Below are 24,259 nucleotides of genomic sequence, written 5' to 3'. Positions count from 1 at the left end.
CCATAGCAGTGAGGGCTGAGAGGAGCCTCGAGCAGAGGCAGGGAGCCTGGGGCAGGGTCAGAAGGCCCATTTCTAGCAGATGTTTGTCTGACTTCTGTCTCACAGCAACAGCAACTCCACAGCTTCCCAGGTCACATCTATCCCAGTGCTTCTCAACCCTCATATTCAAGTTACATATCTTAATATCATTTCTGCCCATCCCATCCTCCACAGACATAGAGAACTGCCCATTCCCTTCCTTTCTACAGCAGTCCTGGTGGACTCAGGCTTAATTATCTTTTCTCATTGCATTTCCTCTCCTTCAGACTAAGCAGCCTTAGCCCTATAGCTTTTTTCTCTCCTAAGCTTTTGTTCTCAGCTCATTTTTGCTGTGCTTTTCTCAGTTGTATTTCCCCAGTCACCTCTTCCTCAAGAGATAATAACCCCAAAACAGGATGCTTTCCTGTCTACACAGCAAGAAACAAAGCAGGAAGGAACACTCCTCCTCCCCATTAGGCAGCCCTCAGCCTGCTGTATCCACACAACTATTTGGCTTTTCTATTACTTCCAACCTAGGAAATACTATATTGCATCAAGCCACACACCACAGTTTATCTACCTTTAAGAGCACCTGATGCCCTCACTTACTGGTCACTTTGGCTTGCCTCAAGCACCCTTTCAATCCCACCCTGCTCATCCATTTACTCACAAGCCACAGAAGCAGCAGCAGCCACCAGCAAGGACCAGATTTAGGGCTGACTTACACAAGCATGTCACCTACACAGCTTGGATCTACATCAGCCACCTGGCCAACAACACTGCCTGTTCTGCCTTCCTCCCTTATAAGCAACTGCTAATGAAGTCTCTGCAGATGCAACTGCTGATGGACTCTGAACCTGTCAGCCTGGTTGGCCTGAGCCCATCTGCACTGAGTTAGGCCATCAGCCTTTGGTGCCTCAGATTTGCAGCTGAACTTTGCCCCTTACTGTGTGTTGAGCAGCTTGGCATGCTGTTATCTTCCAACAGAGCTGGGCAGGACATTAAGATGGATATAGCTCCAGTTCCCCAAACAATTGGTAACAAATTACTGCTGGAAAGAGCAGCGTTATACTAATAGTAATGCACTTCTTCCCTGGCTGTGTGCTTATTCTCAGGCTGTGATGGTGCTTATTGTGTGCGGTGGAATTCAAGCCCTGTGCTGGGCTCATTTAGCTCACACATTATCTCCTGGTCTGCTACAGTCTTGCAACCATGTCTAAAATTCCTTCCTCTTCTCACAGAAACTGGCTCTGAATTACAGCTCACTCGGGCAAAAAAAAAAACACACCACGACTTGTGAAAATCAGAACTCATAAATTACGAGCAATAAATTCACTGACAATACGAGAGGATGGGCTTCCCTACCAAGAATACAACGTACCAGCACCCCGTGTGAAATGAAATGAAGCAAGACAAGGTCTGACACCCCCAGGTCTCAGCGTGCAGTGATTTGTGACTTCAGCCCTCACATTCATGCCCAACTTGCTGGCATGCGTTTGTAGCAGCACATATGGTGGATACAGAGCTTTTCAGGTTGGGGGTTGGGGAGGGAAGAGAAAAGGACTGAAGAATATCTGATGTGACATTTAAAAACTGAGAATCACCTTGAAGCTGCAAATGAACATGCTCATCTCCTCCTCCTTTTTTTGTGTGCAGCTGTATTTTTAATTCTGGCCGTACCAGCTTTATTAAAAACATGCTCCGTAAGAAAGGAAGAAAAAAGCCTCTTTATTTGTAATATAGCAATTTGATTCTCTTCTACAGCATTTGCATCGTTTTGTTTAATTTTGCAGGACACCAAAATGAAGACTGAGATCAAAGCGAGTGATTTCATTTGAGCAGATAGGTTTTATAGAGCTCTGCAAAGTTGTACCGTTGCCTGAAGATGTTTTAATGCAGGAAAGATCTTTACATTTCCAGCCTGCCAGTTCCTGTTACAATTAATAGCTGCAGCCATAAGAGGATGGCTGCTTCTTACCTGAGCTGTGATTTTAGCACCCAGCTTGGAGGCAACATGTTCCTGTTTGCAGCAGGCAATCTGGGGCTCACTTGGATACGTGTCAGCCAGGTCACATACAGCAGACGACACCAGGACCCGTGGCTTGGGTTAGCTGAAACTGCCAACGCTTCTCTGTACCTCAGGAAGGGATGAATGGGAAATAGGAAAATGAAAAATCACTGGTGCCATGCTTATTTCACCCAGTCACGCGGTGTATAGTAATTTTGTTTAATGTTCTTCTTCTTGTTTCTAACTGGAGTTTGCAGTAAAAGGATTATTAGACAAAGCTTGGCAATATATGCAGTACGTGACTTCAGACGTAGGTAGGTTGAAGTGAGGCACTGTGGGCACTGTTACTAAGACATGTCAAACCAAATCCTCAGCTTCTGGGGTCATCGGTACCATTTCATAGAATCACAGAATCATAGAATGGCCTGGGTCAAAAAGGACCGCAATGATCATCCAGTTTCAACTCCCCTGCTGTGTGCAGGTCGCCAACCAGCAGACCAGGCTGCCCAGAGCCACATCCAGCCTGGCCTTGAATTCCTCCAGGGATGGGGCATCCACAGCCTCCTTGGGCAACCTGTTCCAGTGCATCACCAGCCTCTGTATGAGAAATCCATTTGTGGATAAATGAGTTGAATCAAAATAAAACAGAAGTCAGACTCTCCCCTCACCTTCACATCTATAAAGTGCTGGGAGTGGATGGGGGAAGCAGGCTATGACACAGGCCGATCCAAAAGTAATGCCATCTCTTTTATTCGGTTGCTCCACAACATCAGAAGCAGATGTTGGTGGGATGGCAGCAGAGGTTGAACCTTCCCATCAACATTCCATTACATTTTGTTCCTGTGCATCAGATGGCAACAGAGGGGCAGTCTGACCAAATGGCATCTGACATGGAAGTGCATGTGAAGCAAAGGGGGTTCACTGAATTCCTCCATGAGGAAGTGGGATCCAGTGACATTCGTTGACGCTTGCTGAACATTTATGTAGACTAACTAGTGGATGTGAGCACAGGGAGATGGTAGGTGGTGCATTTCAGCAGTGGCAACAATGATATGAAAGACAAGCCACGTTCTGGATAGCCATTTAGATTTTTATGAGTGTGGCATGCAGGTTCTTGTTCATACATGGCAAAAATGCACAGCTAATTGTCGTGACTGTGTTTTGTAGCTGAGAAATTGCTCTATCAAATAGTGTTATTGTGCTCTTTGTATCAGTTATAGTTTCCATGGAAATAAAGAGGATGCATTACTTTTGGAGCAAGCTATGTATTTATAGGGCACAATTACAAACTGAGCATACCATTTCCGTAGCCCATTGCTACACCAGCTGCTGACAGTACATTCCCACATTATCACAGGCAGCAAGCTGTGGCTCCCACAGGAGATGTCTCACGTGGCCAATCTTCATGCCATGAATTCACACCCTGGAAGAAATCTCTGGCTTCTTCTGCAATTGCTTTTAACTTCTTTCTCCACAGCATGATTATCCAGGGAGAGTTCATTCAGGATCCACCCCAATTCAGGATGACTGTATTGAGTCTTCAAGATTTTAGCTGCTTAAAGAAACGCAGCAGAGCAATTTTGCTCCTTCTACCTGAGGTTTGGACCCAGGAGAGCAGAGAAGCTTTGAGACTGTCATGTTCAGGACTCACAGAATCATAGAACTGCTCAGGTTGGAAAAGACCTTCAAGATCATCAAGTCCAACCACAACCCAACCATGACTCCTTCTGCCAGGCTGCCTCTGCTGCCAGTCCTGGTTGGTTGGGTGCTGGCTCAGCAGCAGCACAGGGGCATTTGGCAAAGAGAAATTTGTTCAAAAATATCACATTCTACCAAAAGATGCAGTTCTTAGCCAACTCTTTGACTAAACTTCTTGTCAGAAAAAAAATTAAGCTATTTCTTCTCCATTCTTCAGTTCTCCACTCCACTGGTGACCCAGATCCACCAACAGCCACGACGCTGAGCAGTGCTGAGCAATGCTCTCCAACACATCCCAGTTTGCACATCAGTCACCTGTTCTACAGATCTGTCTGGTCCTGGGTTCCATCTCATGTGTTGTAGCACTTCCCACTGTTATTAGGGTAAAACACTGCTCTGCTAACCTTGTTTTGAGTTTGGTGCCTATGGAGAAAGCATCAGGGAGCACCAGGTCTGTGCTGTGACCAGAGACATCACTAACACGTGCCTTGGGGTGAGCAACTGCTCCTGGACTAAATTCAGCAGATTCTGCATTGCCTGTGCTATTTCAAGGCTCCCACCTTGTGTTCAGAAGTGTATTAAGAAATGATAAAGAAACGTGGAAGCCACTCCATAGTAAAAGGCATATGGAAGCCCAGGTCACATTTGGGGTATTTGTGAGCCCCAGGTAGCCCAAAAGATTATCAGAGAATTTTGGTGTTTCCCAGTTCAGGACAGGGTATTTTGGAGAAGGTAGAATGCAAAGGAAAGAGCGAGAGCTGCATCTTCCCCAGAGCTTACGGGATATAAGAACATAATACCAGTATTTAGCAATCTCGTCATTGCTATAATCCAAGCAAAGTCACAGCTGAGGCCTTATGGGGCTTTGATTTTAGAGCTCAGCCCGTGTAAACAAGCTGGCTGAACTAAGGGGATGGATAAAGGCAGTGGGAGGTTTTTCTTCTGCAAAGAGCAGGGAAAAAAAGTTGTCTTGAAAAAAAAACTCACCACAAACCCAGGCCCCTATTTCAGCAATTTCTTTCCAGAATTTTGAAAAGGATTTCATTTCCCCTTGAACTCGACATGAAAGCAGACACTGCATTTGGGTTAATAAGCACCAGAAGTAAAAAAAAGCAATTAAAATATTACTGTCACTGAAGATAGAGCTGTCTGTGTGGAGCAGTCTTCCAGATTTTGGTGGATGTGGTGATGAAGCACAAATATTCACGAGCTGAACGCTGTCATTTCTGCACTCCAACCAACATGGCAGGATTACAGCAGAGGGATGTAACAGATAAGCTCTTCTGTTCAGCCTTCTCTGCCAGGGCAACAGCAGTAGCTGCCACTGTGCCACCCTGTGCCTCTCCTGACCACACCATTAGGCAAAGGCAAATGAAAATGTGAGGTGAGATAAAACTGCTCAGTAAACAGTGAAAAATCTCAAGGTAACTTTTGAAGCGATGAACAGAGCTGCTGCACAGACACATTGAAGAGAAAGCCCTATTTATATCACAGCAATGGGGCTGGTGCGATGTCAGAAAGAACAGCCTTGAGATCCCTATAGTGCTCCTACTCCTCATTTACAGCCAAGCACAGGAAGGAACTGCTTGCCAGACCCTTGCAGAAAGCCTGACCCCAGCCAGGAATGAAGCCCTGGCTCCTCAGCAGCATGAACATGTCTTAGAAGAAATTCCCTGGCAGTGGAAATCTGTACTTAGAAATTATTCCCACCTAATCAAGAATATATTCTTCCACATCTATGAAATCTATTACTACAGGTCAGAGGGGTTTGTCTTGTTGTCTCACTAACATCATTGCTGCCCGCTATTACATATCCAGTTATGCCCATGTCACATATTTCCATTTCGAAGCAGGAACAATCGTTTTCCATATCATTTGAAAAGTTCTACATTAAAAGCCACAGAACAAGTGCAGTAGCGTTGTTATTGGATTATGGCTCTAAGTGAATAGTTTTAATTATTTTTACGTACTCTATCGTGCACTTTTTATGCACGGTATCAAAAGATACTTGGCTTTGTTCATGTCAAAGCACGTTGTCCTAAGACTGACAGTCTTCAGTTGCAAGCTTCTATCCTCTTTGGAGCATGGCATTCCTAAGAAGCAAATGGAAGGAAGTACTTGGGAGTACTAAAGCATTATTTACTTTTTAGGGAGGTAATACCTTTCCACCATGGCATGTATTAGGAGTAAGTTGGATAAAACCATCAGTAAGAGTTCATGCTGATCCTGCCTTGGGGCAGGAGGATGAACCCAATGAACTCTTGGAGAAAAGGATGAGAAATAGCTGCATTAAACGGAAAAAACATTACTCATGAGATGGACAAAGTGAGTAATTACTTGATTGTCTTCATATTTCCCTAAACAATAAGAGATTCTCTAAGGCCAAGAATGGTCTTGGCTTTGCAAAGAACATAATAATTTTGCTGTGGAAAGAATTGCTTGTTTTTGAGCTTCCTATTCCCAAATTCACTTTCTGTGTCACATACTTGCTCTTATATAACATTCACAGAGGAAGAGTAGTTACAAATCTATTAGGAAAACCATTCATTTAATATCTCACATTTATGATCTACAGTGCATTCTCAGAAGGCTACGGAAGAATATAGCAGCCAGAAGCCAAAAATGATCCAGTTATTAAGTTCAAGCAATGTGTTGATTAAAGAAAGACACCTACAAACCCTTAGGGAGGAGAAGGAAGGAAGGGAAACCACTTCTGCCACATGCCAGGTAGTTCAACATCCAGGCGCAGGAAACAGCCTGAAAGAGCAATGTGCAAGAAACCTTGCCTTAACCTAACGGCGGGGAATTCCAGCTTGAACTGCAGGGAACCAAAAATCCTTTACAATCCCAATACCTCTTTTGTCAGTGTATCAGTTTGTACTCATGCTCTACTTTCACAAATGTAGATTTGCCATCCAACCCATCCACCACATGGGGCCAGGCTTCTCCAGCAGTCGTCTCCCTGCCAGGCTCATGGCAGGGCCAGGAGCACAGTGCTTGGGAGAGGAACAGGAACTTTCTAATGAGCAGCAACAAGAAGGAAACCCATCCACCATAGCACAGGAAAGCAGGAAGTGCGCTCATAAGGACAGGGGGCTTGACACAGTCAATTAAAGAAGGGTAGAACAGAAAACAGATGTTTTGCTTTAATTTTTATTGGAAGAGAGAAGCATTTGCGCACTCACTGAAAGAAACACACATTCTAGAATGTGTGTCGTAATTACAGAGATTGCTGAAACAAAACCATGCAGGCAGACAAGGATAGAGCCCTGGGCAGCCTGAGCTGGTGGGGGCACTTGCCCATGGTAGGGCTGGAAGTGGATGGGCTTTAAGGCCCTTTCCAAACCATAGAGCTCTGTAACTCTCAGCATGCACACAGACTGAGGTGCTTCAGGCACCCACAAGGCAGCTTTTGTTCCATGCTCCCTCTGGGGATGCAGACAACAGGATAATTTAATAATTTGGAGCATCAAAGAAGCACAGGAAGTCTATTAAAAACCATGGGAGACTCCTAAGTGAGTTACAGCACACTGCTGCAGGGGAGCAGCAGTCACTCACACCCCGCCAAGGACAGCACGATGCATTCTTTTCCTATGGAATTATTTCCTGTAGCTGTATCTGGTACCAAATTTACAACCAATTTCATACCATCGTTTTTCCCTGGATTTGAGTTCATCACAAGTAGGTTCTTACATGATAGACATACACAGACAAACGCCATTTTGGCAGCTTCTTTTGTCAGCACTTTTCTGACAACAGATACATACATAACGCAATGAATCCATCCCGCTGAAGAAAAAGGTAAGCATTTATGAGGAAATTAGAAAGATCTAGAGACAAAATACTCTGACTGTCAGCAGCTTCAGAAAATTGTTCACTGGTTCCTTCACCGATTAAATGTATTGGAAAGAAAAGAAATGAAGGAAAAGAAAACAGTTAAGGAGTAGCAGACAAGCCTGCAAGTTTGTTGCATAGATGAGGACTGATATCTGTGGGTTTTTTGTTTCTAATATGTCACAATCTGCTGACACATATAATGCATATTACAGGCAGGTGTACATGAAAATGTGGCTTCTTACTTGGTCTCAAGGTCAGTATCACAAGGTTGTCTCGGGGTATCAAAATAGGTAATGGCTTTCCTTAAAAAAAAAAACAAAACCCTTAGAATAATGAAAATTAGTGACAGTTTTCAATCTGGTGATGCTGTACCAGCTTCTCAAGTTGAGATGTTATATATCTGAAATATATCCTGTACTTGAAGTCTGAAATGGTAGCTGCTGAGATCCTCCATTCCCACAAATAACCCCAATCACAGCTTTTTTGACCTAGAAAAGTCTCTGTAATTGTGATTCCACTTTTCCAGAGTGGTTAACACGACAGCCTTTGTCCATTTGCAAAAGCCAGATAAGCTCACAAAGACATCGCTCAGTATTTTAGATTTGGAAAGCTCTTTATTGACTGTTTCTAGGAGGTACACACAGAACAGCTGGAAACAGCAGTCACTTCATCAACTCTCACACACCATTCTGAAGGTAATACAAGTAATAGAGAAAATGTATGCATTACAATATGTAAAAATGTATGTATTACAATACATAAATACATATAGAAAAATAACACACTGGACTTCATAAAACAAATTAATGCCAGTACAAACTTCCTGTTAGCACCAGTAAGACTGCAAGTAAGATGCTGCACACTTAATAAATACATTTACTCTACTGCACAAGCAGCAATACGTGCAAAATCGCACACAACTCTATTTTCAGCCCACCAGGAAAAAGGAAAAGGTTTCCTAAGAACATGGATAGAGTGACTTTGATCCCGTGGTGCCTGGGAATGCAGGGAGATAATGAGCTGTCACAGCCACTAACAGCTCGGCACCAGCCATGCAGCTCTGAGCGGCCACAGCGACCAAACAATAATGTTTACTTCAGCATTTCTGTCAAGATCAAATGGACACCTCAGGCAGCTTGGAAAAGAACCACTTAGTCAATATACAAAATCTAAACATATCTAGAGGAAACTAATTAAATAGAAGGCATAAAATACTTCATAGAACCATAGAATCATTTGAGCTGGAAGGGACCCTCAGAGGCCATCTGGTCCAACTCCCCTGCAATGCACAGAGACACCCACAGCTCCATCAGGAGCTCAGAGCCCATCCAGCCTGACCTTGGGTGCCTTCAGGGATGGGGTACTCAACACCCCTCTGGGCAACGTGTGCCACTGCTTTACCATCCCTATTGTAAAAAACATTTTCCTTATATCCAGTCTAACCCTTTCTTGTTGAGACTGTAGCAGCCAGCTACAGCAGTCAGCATCACCCAGAACCAGCCCCAAACTGCTGCTCCCCAGTCACACATCCCTGTGCATAGAGGTGCGTGCACCAATACAATCAGTAACTCCAAAATTCCCAGAACCAGGCAGAAATATTCTGCCAAGTTAGGCAATGGCAAGTTTAGCAGGTGTGAAAAAGTGCCAGCACACAATTATTTTGTTTATAACTTTTTCCCTTATGTCTCTACAAGATGAGCCAGGTATAAGAGAAGAAAAAAGAAAAAAAAAAAAAAAAGAAAAAAAAAAAAAAAGCAAGCATCTTGTTATGTATGCATTTAGTTAACCCAAAATACATTGAAAAAGAAATCAGCTGAGCTTAGCCCCCCCTATAGCCTACTGAATTCCTCACCCTTTAAAGCACTGTGGGAGGAGAGGAGGGGACCGGTAGAATGCAAGCAGACAGAAGGATGGAGGGACAGCTCAGGGACATAAACATGCCTGCACAGCCAAGGAACACCACGGGATGCTCCCATCGCTGCACACAATTACCTACCAGGCTTTACCTCTGCAAAACCCTGGAAAACAAGAGCTCTAATTGAGAGCGGTTTGCCCTTGTTAGTAAACAGCAGCACACAGCAGCACGCTGGGAGAGAGGAGGGGAGGAGAGGGAGGGAGCTGCTGAATTTGGGTCACCAGAAAAGCGCTTGATTTCCACGGGATCCTGCCACCAGGTGTCACTAACTTCTTGATTAACGCAGCTCGGATCGGAATACTCGCCTCCATCAGGACATTTCTTATTCGAGGGGACGATTTTCACCCGATTTTACCTTAAGAACAAGGTCAGTGCTAGCTGCAAAATGCACAGTTAACCATCCTGGAGCACATGGTGCTGGGACAGAGTTCCTCCATCAATCAGAAATAACACAGAAGTGGGAGCAATGGAAAGCAAACAGCTCAAATGGGGGCTCAGTGGGGGTACTGTACCCCAGAACCCCACTGCAATGCCAGGAAAGGAGAAGGAGAGGAGGGGACATGCTGACACAGCCTCAGCTGGAACAGTGCCACCATGCTCAGTGCTCACAGACATTGCCATGGTTTGAAGATGATCAATGAGGAAATATTCTTGCAGCATCTTGCTGCTGCCTTGTCACGTAGAAGACACTCCTGGAGGGACTCAGCACTCTGATATGGGCTGCTGTGGATACAGTTTGCACTAACTGAGAACAGACCTTCCCTGCTGGTTGATGGGCCCCAGGTCCTTTGGGTGAAGTAAATAAATCCTCCCGGAGTGACAACACAACATCAGATTTGGAACCACTGGGACAGTATGAAAATATGACCTTTCTGTCCTTAGGAACCTTGTCATATATGCCAGAACTGACAGCATTGCTCTGCCCTCATTTCACCATACATTTTAAGACTGTCTCTACAACGTCCACCAAAGGCTGAGATGACCGTGCTACATTCAGGGATTGCCCCGTGCAGTTAAAAATCTCAGTTCTCAATTCCATACAAAGCTGCAGGTACCAACACTTCTGGTCTGTACTGGCTTCAAAGATGCTATGCAAAATTTTCAGCCTTGCCTTGCCTGCTAGCAACACAAAATCTCAAGGGTACTGTTTTGTACTGTCCATCAGGGCAGCAGCTTTCTCACACACCCAGGAGCAGGCCACAACCTGCACTTGTGGCCAAGTAATCTTCCCACTGAAAGTATCTCCTCCTCTGGCATAGCCCAGCTATAACAAGCCAAGAGGCCTTGCACTCCACTTTGATTCTGCATTTCATTATCCCACTCTTCACAGTGAGCAGATGTGAGGCAGCTTTTCACTTTTTGAAGCTTTGCTATCTCCACACTGGGTAGAAAGCACTGCACAACACCAGACAACCTCCCAGATACATTCTCTTATCCTTTGACCTTCTGCTTAATCCAGAAGTATTTCTGGATCTCCTCCAGTATTGTTTTTTGTATTTATTGCAGTATGATGAAGCCCAGGTTTGTTGGCTATAAAAGCCAGGAGGATGCCTGGCAGCACCTACCCCCAACCAGACTCCAATCCAGCAAAGGGGAAAGTGAATGCCTACTCCACACTGAAGGGCTACCATTTTGTTTTTATCAGTGGTGACCCACCACAAGTCAAGAGCTGTGACAATATACCCAAATCATACAGGATTACCACGTTGTGTCAAACAAACACATAATTAAGCAGCTTTAATATGTTAACAGTTTGGAATCAGATTAGCATTGTATTAGGCTAATAGTGTCAGCCCCCATTAATCCAGATCAATTGCTCAACTCTGGAGGTTTATTTAGATTTTATTTTCCCAGAAATTTAGAATCATAAATCTCATTCTCAGCAGAATATGCATGTGCTGTAGGGCAGGATGAACTCATCAAGGTATGCGGGCACATGGATAAACCAAGTGCAGCTTAACCAGTTCAACTGCACAATGCAGAACTAAACCCTCTAATCCTCTGTGATGAGATTTTTGTGCTGTATGAACACCACGAGTACCACAAGAGGAGATGCTGCATCTGGGCAGCAAAGTCCTGAGCACCTCTCCATGGGTGCAAACAGCACAGAGCCCCCAGGGCCAGAATTAGAGCCCAGCACCATTGTAGGCTGCAGACAGACGTAACAGAGGCAGAGCTGCTTTTATAAACAAAATGCAAGCATGCAAGGCACATATCTGTAGCTTCCCCAAGCTATCCAGGCTCTTAATAAAAGCCAGCTCAGAAAGAGTCTTCATTTTCCATCCGTAGATTATTCTTAAGGATGATTACACAGAAGCATCCAACTGAAAGGAGCTGTGGGTACCGGGGTGAGGAGAGGGAGCAAGGGACAACCCGTGTTGTTCATGGCCTGCGCAGCACAGATGAGGTTCATCTGGCCTCACTTAGTACAGCCTGCTCAGCACAGCACATCACAGATCCAACTGCAGCAGAGTGATGCGTTTCCCCATCAAGGTTTGGGACACATTTCACATTCAGGTGATGCTTCAAATACAGGCTCCTATGGCCAACCACACAGTCACTCTCAATTTCTCTTGTGTTTTTATAATATATATGTACATATAGATGTGCGTGCAAATATATGTGCTCTCATTACATATATGTAATTTCTGTATTTTATACATATTGAGACACTATACTGCAGCAGGTCAACATCATGACTTCAGTTAAGGCAGTTAAGGCAAAATCACACATTACAGATACAACCTCTTCTTAGCCTCTTCTATTGCTTTGTACTTGCAAAACATGAAATAAGGTTACACAAAACTTCTCTTCAAACTTAAGCTTCTCTTAAACCGGATCAGTTGACCACAGTTTTCTGTATCGCTGCAAGTAGTTCATTTTAGCAGTTAATTTAAGCTGATAAACAGAGCAGTTCATAAAATAAAAGCAGTTTCTGAATTTACCATCTCCATCCCAGGCAGCACTCAGACAGCAGGAGATATATTTGCCTGAGTACAAGTGAGCCACCCAAGCACCCATAAAGCAGGCTACGCATACAGAAGCAATTAGCCAAAGAACAAATTCATCACAGCCCTTCTGAGACACATTGAGCAGTGCATGAGGCAGGATGTCAGAGTCACCTGGCATTTTAACACCGAGATTTTATTCGCTGCAAAATTCTGTTCTCAATGCAGAGCTCCAGGCCTTGAGCTACAACACAGAAATCCTGGTCTGCAGTGTTTATGCTGCTGGGGACAAAAGATCTGCCCAGAAATATCGCCAGGAAAATGTCACAGTGATGGAATGACATGGAGACCATGGGTTTGTGCTGAGAGTAAAATGGCAGAACAGAACGTAGGTGGGGTTAACACAGAATGTAGATGGGGTTGGATGATGCTGTGTTTTCCAAAGCCTGGAGTTCAGCACAAAACACCAGAAGGAAAAATCACTTGCATCTGTTTTGCTTCCAAAGGCAGTCAGATATTTTTTGGTTGCCATCAAGCACTTATTGACATGCAGCTTAATCAGATGGGAATACTTTATGATGAACATGCTGAATAGCATCCTAGCACCAGTAGAAGACAATGCTGTGCAAAAGCAATACGATGTAAATCCTTCCTTTCACATTTGTCAGTATTTACAATAGCAGTAAATAACACAAGAAGCACGATCATACACACTTACCTTCCAAGGCAGCTTGAGTGCTCCTATGAGCCTCAAGAGGAGTTGCTCTCACTTCACACAACACACTATGGGTCTAAACTTACCATTTTTTAGTTCAAATAATGCACTGAACGATGCAACTGGAGACAAATTTCCCAAAGAACACTTTCCCCTTTAAAACTTTGATTTGTCACAAATAGTTGTTGACAGGCAGGATGACATGTTCTGTACTGAAATTTTTGACATTGTCAAAATTCTCCTTCTGAAGCTTTCAAAATGAACAGTTTCAGTGGAAAAATATTGTGTTACAAAACCTTAACACATGTAAAAAAGAAAGTATAATGGATCAAAATCAAAACCCATCAATTGACCAGATCTGAGGCTGGAGGTGTTGGTATCATTTTCAAGGCAAACACACTCTCAAAATTTCAACATTTCTTCCTGACTTGAAACAGACAACATTTTGGCAGCTTTGCCTTTTCTTTGGTAAGATGTGAAGGCTGCTTCACTTGCAGCTTTGCCAAGCAGCACTGAAGAGGAAACAAGGCCCATAAGAGGGCAGCAATGCAGGGAGCTGGGCATGGGCACCCATCCCAGCTGGCATCCATAGGCTGCAATACATGGGAGGAGACAAAACCTACTCATGGGGCACCACCAACATGATGGGTTTCAGGCTCAGCACAGCCCACACAGTCATGTTGTCACCCTGACTTTCTTCTTCTGCATGGGACACACGCAGGAGTCCTGCTGCAGCCATGGATGCTCAGAACAGTACCATGGAAACTGCAGCCAAACATTTCATCCCACACTGAGGGAGGGCCCAGACTGCCACCACCTCCTCCCTCTGGTACTTACGGGTGTGATGTGAGGACAGGATGGGTTTCTGCCACTGCTTTCAAGAGACTGTCACTTGTTTTGATAAATCAGATGAGGTCTGGGTTTGGTTTGAAGTTTAATGGAGGAGAGAAGGTAGGCTATGCTATTGCCAAAGTGCACAAAAAACACAGCAAAGATGAAATAAATCATCTGACTCTCAATATTGAAAGCTTTAACCATTATTTTATTTGTGTTTACATACACCGATGACATTCAGGTGAGACCACTGCACACGCCAGCAGTCACAAGCTCAAAAGCAATGTTTTCTAGGTAACAAAGCATTTACAAAGACAAATCCGCATCACAATTTCATTCATACTCAAACCCAAGGGAAAGAGTTGGCATAAGTGTCAGCTCCATCTTTTTGATATATTTGTAATTTGATTTAAAAATTAATGCAGGCAAAGTAGAAACATTCACAATAGAGGATAAAGAAACACACAACCCAAGCCTCCCACTCCCCTCAGCCCGAGGTAATACATTCCCTCAAACACAGCATTTAGCTCTGCATTTCTAAACTATTTGCTGTTATTACTATTTTTTTTCCCCCTCTATAAACATGCCAAGGTATTACTCCCAACACTACCAATTTCTATTTTGGAGTAGCTGCAGCTCCTGCCTGCCAGCCAAGTCCCAGCAGCCACTCGGAGCAGAAGGTCGGAAGCATGAGGGATGCTCTGACTGAGCAAGCCCTCAGGGCAGCAGGGACACCAGGGCTTCAGGACCCCTCCAAGACCCCACTGTGAGAGCTGTCAAGGAGCTCACAGGATGAGAAACTGAGTCACAGAATGCTAGGATTGCCCTGGAGAGCTGGGAGAGGTGTGCTGCCATCGCCCTGACCACTGCTTGCTTTTCCCCCCATCCCAACGAATGGGTTGTGGGATGAATACATCACCGTGCATATGGCTTCAGCCTCTGTGGAACATATTGCTCACACAAGTGCCAATTGTTTGGCAGTTGGAAGAAATTTGGCCAAGCCCCATTAGAAGATGCTGTTTGGAGTCGTGCGGATGTGTCATCCCTTCGCCACAGTATTTTTAGAGCTGTGTTTTCCTGCCTTTCTGCTGAGCACCAGCCCTCCCCAGGCTTGAAAATATTCCACTTTGACCATAATGGGTGCACATCAAGGAAAAACAGCTGAATTATTATCACTGTGCAGTGCATACGCTGCCCTCCTGAAAACAGAGAGAGCAGACAGTCAGAGCATTCGGACTCAGATTTTCTTTCTTCAGGTACCGACTTCAAACACTTTGCAACAGCTCAAGCACAAGGATTCCACATTCAGCTCTGAACTTCTCTCTAACCTTTGTGGTGGCATTAGCATAAGGCAAGGAGACATATTTTGACTCCCATCTGTGCAAATCCTCCCTGTGCTGCAGAATCAACATTCTGTCAACCAATTATTTTATGCTGTATCACAGCACCGGGGGGGGGTGAGGAAGGAGGGGGGAAATCATCACACCTACAATCAAAAGAGCAAGGTTTTGCAACATAGCATGTACTAAAGATGTCTGTCTTGAGTCAAACTAGCAGCCATATTTTATTCAAGAAGCATGTAAACAAATCTGGCACATTCATTATAAAAAAAAAAATTAAAAAAAAAATTGTGTACCTAGCATGTTCATCACATTTCAGATATTCCATTCCTCCCTCCCCACTGAGCTCCATGGAGACAAGTCAATCACAGTTAACCATCTGGTAATCCTTAGCCCAGGCTGTGCAGCTGCTACCTACCATTTTTAATCAGGGCTACGTCTTCCATTCATGCTAAATAGGAGGCACAAACAGCTGCTTGGCCAACACTTTCAAGCAAGCTCTCTTTCTTTAGTATTCCTGGCTTCTCTTCCTTTCAGCTCTGCATTTTGCCCATGTTTTACAAGCTTTCACTTAAAAAAATAAAAATAAAAAACAACAGTAAAACAAGAGGAGAATATTGCTGATAGATAAATCTTCAGAGGATATTTCTCCACTAAACATGTTCCTGAAGGAACACAGACTGCAATCACAGCCTCTGCCGCAATGGTAACAATCAGTGTGCAGATGGAAACACGTCATCCTTACTGACAGAAACAATTCTGAGCTTATTTTTGAACAGGGTCCAACTTCTATAGCACCCAACTATTTCCCAGAAATGCATCAGCACAGCAGTATCACAGCTATGCCTGCTCCAGAACTTAATTATCCTGTTCAGGTGACACACATGTACAGTCTATCATTGTCTCATCAATGTCAAGAAATGTCAACACTTATCCACACAAAATCACTTTTTTTGTGTGTGTTTTGCTGCAAAATCAGGATGATGGTCACAGCAATCTATGGTGATGCCACTGAGTGCCACCTCATCAACACGACTTTTTGCAGGTGCATCCACTGGCACATTAGCTGAGTTTAGGTCAGCTCCTACTTGTTAAGATCTTTTTAGAAGAGTGGTGTCTTGGAATAAGGAAATCATTCACTGCCTTCACATAAATGCATCACAGCAACTGTCAATTTACAGCCAAACACTGCACATACAGCAATACAACACCATGGAATGCTGTTACTTGCCCAGCCTAATAACAGATAAATCCAATATGAAGGTCATGCTGAAAAAAAAAAGAATAAACACAAAGCAGACAATGTTCTAAGTATTATAAATTAGTTTTTATTAACGGCATGGCATTGAGGAGGAAAATTTTTGAATGAGCGTATCACTTGGCCCTGACAGAAAATAAGCAGAATGCATTTTCAATATAGAACTACGTAATCAAAGGCAATGCAATCACACATTTATCCTCCTCCACCATGAGGTCAGCATTTCACTTTGAAGCATTTGCCACAAGCAAGAAAAATATCAGACAACAGACAGTGTTTTAAGCGGGGGGGAGGGAGGAGAAAACGTTCCTCAAAAATACAGAACACGTTCAAGCAAATTTAAAGAGAAAATACAAATAAATCTAGCACTGGGGTAGAAGGACTCTGTAAAAAATATTGCTCTGGGATAATGAGTACCATCAAATTGATAAGGCTTGTTTCACTTTATGGTCTTTATTTGTACACATATAAAATTACAGCAAACGTTCTGCTTTAATGGCCCTATCATATTTCATGGGGATAAAAAAGGGTTTTCAGTGGTTAACCTAAAAGCACAGACTCTCTTCCGCTCCTGCATCAGCCAGGTGTGGAAAATCTCTAAGTTTCTCTGTAACAGGTTGAAGAACAAAATATGAGCCCTGGTTCATGCTTGTTAGGGAGTCTTGTTTTAACCAGAGAAGTCTTCCCCATGAGTGATGGACCTACGCACATACATCTCCAGGCCTTGATCAGGTCCACAGCAGGGAAAAATGGGACAAAGGAGAGCAGCATAAGGAAGAAAAATGGGCACTGGGTAACACAAGTATGGATGATCCTTTGGGTGGAAAAAATAGATAATACAGTGGGACAGTTTTCTGCTTACCAGCTAAGTCAATCTGGAAATAGGCACTGCATACATCAAAATGCCCCATGCTGAAGCTGTCTTCTGCTCCCAGCCTCCCTTCCCTCTTTGTTATAGAAGCAAAGAACTTCTTCATGTAAATTTAGGATGGTGCTAAGCACAAAAAAAAAGCACATGATGGTGGGTTTGGATTTAATAACTTCATCTTGGTTGTTTGATGTGTGTGTACCATAAAACAACATCTCCCCTTGAGGCAAAACCTCACTTCTACAGAATTTGATCTCAAAAGAAGAACGCGTTCTTCCTTAGACTTCTTCCTGACTAAAAAGCAGTTTGGCATCTTTGTTGGTCAGAGGCAGATACAAACCACGACCTGCCAGATGTGAGCTGCAACAACGCTGGTGGTGACGATGCTGGTTTCCTCCTCCCTCCCCCTGCTCCAAGTAAACTAGTTATGAAACAGAGGCTGAAAGAGAATTGCAGCATCTTTAAATAAGAAAACAGAATGAACTGGAAATCTGGAAAAATAACTGGTGACTAATATGCAGATTTTAGCTTGCGGATTGGAAGCCACAGTTTGCTGGAAGTTGAATCCCTTCTGCTAATTTTCTCAGATTAAAAAGGCACTTGTGTTCTCTCTGTATCTGAATGCTTTGCCTCCATGCTTTTTGCAGCATATGCTCAAGTTTGCAGTTACTATTGATAGAATGAAAAAAAAAAACAGAAAAAAAAAAAACAATTTATAAGATTAAAAAAAAACAAAAACAAAACAAAAAAATTAAAGCCAAATGCTGCAGAATTCAAATCACAGCTCAGACAATTAACAATCAAACATCAATCCTGGAACCTTCACTTGCAAGAATTTCTACCACAGATGGAATTTTGTTTAAACGAAGGACAGTAATGTTCAGATTGATGCCTCACTGGATCCTGTGTACATGCGTGAAAGCTGGCAAGCCAAATAAAACAGGAGAAGCGTTCAGACTATTTTAGGCCAAGTGTCCTGCGGGACACCTGGAAACTGCTAATTTGGAGAAGGATAGACATGTGACTTCTGAGCAAGAAGAGAAGCCTGTTCTGTGACCATTAGCAGGAACCCTGGGAGCACCCAGGAGACGAGCAGGAAGAACTGATGGGCTGAGAGAGCAAAGCCCCACAAGTGAAAGATGCACTGCCGCCTTCCCACCACAATCTTCTTGACCCCACCAGCCGTTGGTTCCCTCAGCAACAAAAAGCAGGAACAAGGCCATTACTCGCTTCAGAAGATGCCAGGCAGGCCAAACTTAGGTCATGCCAGCATGCCACAGTACATAACTGTGTAGGAATTTCACAGGTTAGACAGGCAGCAAACTAAAGGCACCACAAATGGGAAGCATATGCACCTGCCTATAGGAATGCTCACGTTACAGATGAAAACCATAACAATTAATTAGATCTGGGAGAAAAAATTCCATTTGCTAAACATTTTTCTAAAGCTGCAACATATGAACATAGATGTAGACACACAAGCTTGTATAATCTCTAAGGTGACCTGACAAAAGGTATCATAATTTGTATGACCAGGTACGAAAACGATCCTGTCACACAGATAACAACGCCATATATAAGAAAGTAAAACAGAAAATGTATTCCTTATGAGTGTGAAAATATGTTAACCTCCTCTTCGCAATCCATTATCACTGACAGAAGGCACACCATAAAATCCAGATCCCAAGTGTCAAAGTTTATAGACATGATACATTGCCAAAAGTAATTTTTACTCCATTGTTTCATCTGTGATCACCCTCTAAACAGGTTGGGGGCTAATTGGATCGATAAATTAATCCCCATCAAGTGGAACATGATACACGTTCAGCTGGATAAAAGCTATCCCTATCCATGGCTACAGAAAAAGCATTTGTTCTCAACATTGTCAGGGCAGGATCACTCCTATATTGGCTCAAACCAATATAGGCAATGCTATCAATGGAAAGCAGCACTGCCAGCCCACTGCTCCCCAAAGGCTCCTTGCACAGAGTAAGGTGTTCCGAGCAGCTGCAGATAGCTTACATACCCACCACAATGGTCTTCATTATATTTGGTATTTGAAGCAGAAAACACTTAACAACAGGATATTTTAACTCCTAAAACCAGTCAATTATGTCTGCTGAATTAGTCTGTGTGAATGAGTGGGTAAGTGCAACTGAGGAACAAGCATGAAACGAAAGCCCTGTTTAAAATAGGTCGCTCCTTTAGAAAATTTTGTAATTACACACTGCAGATGCATTTGCATGTTCAATAAGTAATACGTGTTTCTTGCAATGAGAAAGCCTGGAAAGCTTAATCAAAGCCTAGCTTATCACAGCGAAGGCTAATTGGCTTCCATCGTGCATCATCCCGCAGGATCTAGCATTAGCGCAAGCCTCAACAACCATTAATTGGCAGAAAATCCCAATTTATTTTGATAACATAGGTCTTACCTCAGAGGGCTTCCACGACCACATGATCAGGTGGTCATCAGTGGCCCATCCCATGCCCTCCAGTCAGCATCACCCAGCTGATCCACTCAACAGCCAGGAAAGATGGAAACTGCCACCAACTCAAAGAGCAATTTGGGAAGGGAGAAAGGTGCAGAGAGATACATAATGAGTTGAAATCTTTTCCTTTTAAGGAAGAGTGCAAAAGAGTAACTAATTAATAAACTGTCATGAGTAATGCAATACTAAAATGTAAATTAATTGATGGACTGAAGTATTTTCCTACAGCCAGCTGTCATCTCAGTTTGTGAACTGTAAGGCTGATTTCCTCAGTGTTATGAAAAGAAATTGCCCTTCTGAAATTATTTTTTATTTATTCAGATTTCGTATTTTAGCTGCTGAACCTTCTTTAAAGTGAGGTGGGCTTTCAGATGAGGAATAAACCCAACCTTTGTCTTCCCAGACATGATCTGCATGTATATGAATGTGGTCATATTCTAGGGAAAACATCTTAGTACTTCCAGCCTAGGATTACCACCAGAACAACAATGAATGAAGACAATGAATGACAAGAGTCAAAAGAAAACCAGACCCAACTGGCTGACAGAGGGTGGACGTATTTTACATCAAGATGAATTTATTCACTTAAATACTCCATTTGAAATCATCTTACATCTGTGTAAGAGCTTAAAATTATTGTAATCAACCGAACAGAAATATCACAAGTATTATTGGCTTGGTACGCACCAACTGTAAGGAGTTGGAACCAGAACACACTGCAATACTGAACCTGGTAAGCAGAAAAAACTTTTGTCATTTCATTTCAGTGACCAATTCGAGGATGAAGAAACAAGATCCCACCAAGAGCACCTGTAAGCATCTCCTGGACATTTCCCAGCAGGTCACAGCAAAACAGTATCTTCTCAGAGTCTCATACAGCTGTCAGAAAAGCACTTATTGCACTGTGCAGAGGTAAACAAGGCAGCTCCGTAAGCAGCGCAGACCCATCAATACAGCACTTTGGTGCTGAAAAGCTCAGCTAATCAGCAGGGCCAGGTCCAGGACCAACCCAGCCCTTCATGTGGGTGACAAGTGTGCCCATCACTGCATCCAGAGCCAGGGGACGTCTCCAGATTAAATACGATGCACGCACTGCTAGCATCTGTCATTCAAATCACTCAGCTTCAGAACTCTTACTACAACAGTTAAACACAAGAAAACAATCTAATTTTGCACTTCAGAAGACCAACTCAGTATGAGTCCCCTCACCAGCTGTAAACCCAAGTGCCAGACCTGGGCGATTAGGACCGCGTGTTTCCTAGGTGATAAGCCTTTCATTTTTCTGGAAGACATTTGAAATAGAGCATAGGAAGATTAATCCTCCCCAGAGAAGGGAGAGTTTGCTGGCTAATTTCTCTTGCATTTAGATGTATTAATTAGGCATATTGATTCTTCTGCTTTGTTCCTTACCGTTGCAGCGAAATAATTAACAGAACTTCAAGGAAATATTTGAAAGCTCACTTCATGATGTCTCTTCAAACATGGCTCACCTAACACTTACGTGCACTCTCAAAGGGAACAGGGAAAGGCAGATTCTCGCTGTATTTATCCCTTCAGTTCATCAGGCACCAACCTCAGGCAGCAAAGCACTGCCTTGGGCTCTGCTCCATGTGCTGCAGATGAGACTCTGAAAGGCAACACAAATGGGATCCAGCTGGTGCGACCAAGGTGAGCATTGCTTTCCCAGGTTATCACAGCAGCTCGCTATGGAGAGGGACCCTACAAAAGGTACGAGCTTCCAGGGCTCCCCGATAGCCCTAGAAATGTACAGTTTGGCTGAACTGCATCCACTGAGCATGTACACACAGGGAAAGCCAAAGCTGTAACACTTATTAGAAGGATGAATGAAGATATTAAACTCGTAAAAAGTTCTGAGAAAAGCCTATTCACCATTTAAGCCGAAAAGGATTTTCTCATGTCTAATTCAACATTACTAATTCAAGAGTTTATAAGAGTTCTCTGATCTCTGCGGCACGTCTCAGATTTAAATAATTCTCAGCAATTTTCTATCAAAAAGCCTTGAAAATATCAATCCTGTAAAAACACAAGGAAACGCACATGCATTTTTTAACACACACTGGCATCAGAGCAAGCCTGGCTGGTACAAAACCCTCATTTCCCAGCTGCTGAGAGGCAAGTGGGACACTTGCTCCCCTAAAGTATGCAGATGTGCTGCCCCGGAGGGCAGTACTCAATGTGTGAGATGCAGTTGAGCATTCAGGTCCAAAGTGGGGACCAACCTTTGCAGAAGAGGTGTTTATGGAGATCACTAGAGTATCCTGCCACAAGAAGAGAAGTTGCAGCCTCCCCTACTTTCTCCCTTTCATTCAAAGCTCACCCAGCCCTTTGTGACTATTTTAGCTCCAGGAAGATGTTAGCTATCAATACTTGATAGGCATCTCTTGTACCTAATGGTCACTCTGACAGCAGGGAGCCAATGTCTTTGAACACTTCAAACAGAAATCTTGGATGTGAATACCTGTTTGGAGGAGGAAACATCTGAAGAATGTGTTTCTCTGATATTTATACTTCCTTGGAAATGGTGTTTTCTGTATGACTCACATTCATGTTTTTCACTTGTGATATTTTTAAACTTTGAGATCCAGCACTGATTGAGTGCAAAAAGTGCAACGTTTCTCCCATCCTACCCTAAAGGGGCTTATGGCCAGATATGGAGGGCAGCTGGAGATGGGAATGGGTCATCTCCATTATACTATGGGGACAGAAAGCCCAAAAGAAATAGTTTGAGGATTTGTGAACATCAGTCATATGTGAAAGACAAAACTTGACAGATTAATTAAAGCAGCACATAGACTCATTTTCTATGAGAACATCGTGTATATTTGAAAACAAATAATCCACCCAGAACAAAGGCTCCTTTCATAGAATCATAAAATGGCTTGGATTGGAATGGACCTCAAAAATCATCTACCTCCAACCCCCAACCACTAAATCAGATACCAGATCAAGTTGCCCAGGGCCCCATTTAACCTGGCCTTGAACACTTCCAGGGATGGGGAATCCACAACTTCTCTGGGCAGCCTGTGCCCCTGCCTCACCTTTCCCTCCCTTCTACCCAAGAGTATCTTTACAGCTTTGTTCAGAGCAAAACAAAACTTCGCAGTTAATTAAATAACCCCCAGAAGGAGATATTCTCAAGATGCACGTGTCTCATTTCCATGAACTTCCAACTACAGAACACCCCTCCTCAAATCCACCCTTTGTATGAGGGTATCACAGAAACCTGCCGTAGCTACATGGTAAGGGCTGCACCAGAGCCTCCAGGTTTGAAATTACACACCTCAGAGAGCTAAAAAAAAAACAAAACAGAAAAGAAACACAAGAAATAGAAAGAAAAGGAGATTTCAGCATTTTAAAACTGCCCCCAGACTTCATCTTCTCCTGCAGCTTGGAGAAGGTTCAATGGAGCAAGGCTCACCATGAAATCATGTTGCCTGGGTTAAAATGTCTTTAAGAGCAAGCAAACATAAACACTGCCTTTCTTTAAATACTACTTACTTCTTTATGGTATCATTCAAGAGATGTAAATGCAAGCCCCAAGCTCAGACACAATTAGCTGCCCAGAGGAAAATCACAGGCAAGGCTGCTTTGCCAGGGAAGAGTTTTGTAAACACATTTCTTTCTGCAGGAGGCAGCAAGAGCAGGAAGGCTGAGGCAGGAGGACTGGGCAACCAGGCAGAACAATGCTAAAACCTGAAAACCTGAGAGAAGGTAAGAAAGAGGGCTTGGTGCCCAGCCAGCATGGAGGGAGCAGCATCTCTATGCAAATAAACACAGGTGGATCACTGAAACACCTGAAGCAACGTCTTCTAAAAGAAGCAACCTGCAAGGGTCTGAAAATTTCCCTAACAATCCCAATCACAAGGGGCAATGCCACCAAAGGAAACTCATTTGGTCTGTACAAAAACGTCTCCAGTTCTCTACGTGCCAGGGAGCACACTGTTTTCTGTGCAATAACCCAGCACTCTGCCACAGAAAGAATTTAAATACATTTCCATTCAGATCTCTTCCCTTCCCCATTTGCAGCTTGTGAAAGAAGTGACTTGAACTTACAGCACTGTGGGGTTTTTTTTCCTACTCGGATTTTTAATTCACTGGCATCATAAAGACCTTCAGCAATTTATGGTGTGAAGAGCATTCTTCAGATTCCCCTGCTTTGTACACTGAGGTTGCTTCATTACTTACATTGCATTACACAGGGGAAAACGAAGTGGCCATGCCCAGGGGCCAGCCTGAGCCAGATGTTCTCCTGGGCCCCACATCTGGGCTGTCCAGCTCCTGTACTGCAGCTGCCCCCTCTGCAGCACAGA

At 43.5% G+C, this 24,259-nt stretch overlaps 1 protein-coding gene across 3 annotated transcripts in view; it reads right to left on the bottom strand.

Moving 5' to 3' along the window:
- The window catches only part of SYNPR (synaptoporin), a 78,773-nt gene that overhangs the window by 43,449 nt on the left and 11,065 nt on the right, over positions 1-24,259 (bottom strand). The window contains exon 1 of one of the 3 annotated variants that reach the window (XM_052678750.1): positions 744-786. The exons of the other annotated variants lie outside the window; for them this stretch is intronic. The gene's annotated coding sequence lies outside the window, so the exon portion shown is untranslated. Of the gene's footprint in view, positions 1-743; positions 787-24,259 lie in introns of those variants that run through there. 3 annotated transcript variants of the gene reach the window in all.

This window comes from Tympanuchus pallidicinctus, unplaced genomic scaffold (assembly GCF_026119805.1).
Source record: "Tympanuchus pallidicinctus isolate F22 unplaced genomic scaffold, pur_lepc_1.0 scaffold17, whole genome shotgun sequence".
Taxonomy (NCBI): Eukaryota; Metazoa; Chordata; class Aves; order Galliformes; family Phasianidae; genus Tympanuchus; species Tympanuchus pallidicinctus.
The sequence above is the reverse complement of the archived record's forward strand: the minus strand, read 5'-3'. Positions and strand labels throughout refer to the sequence as shown.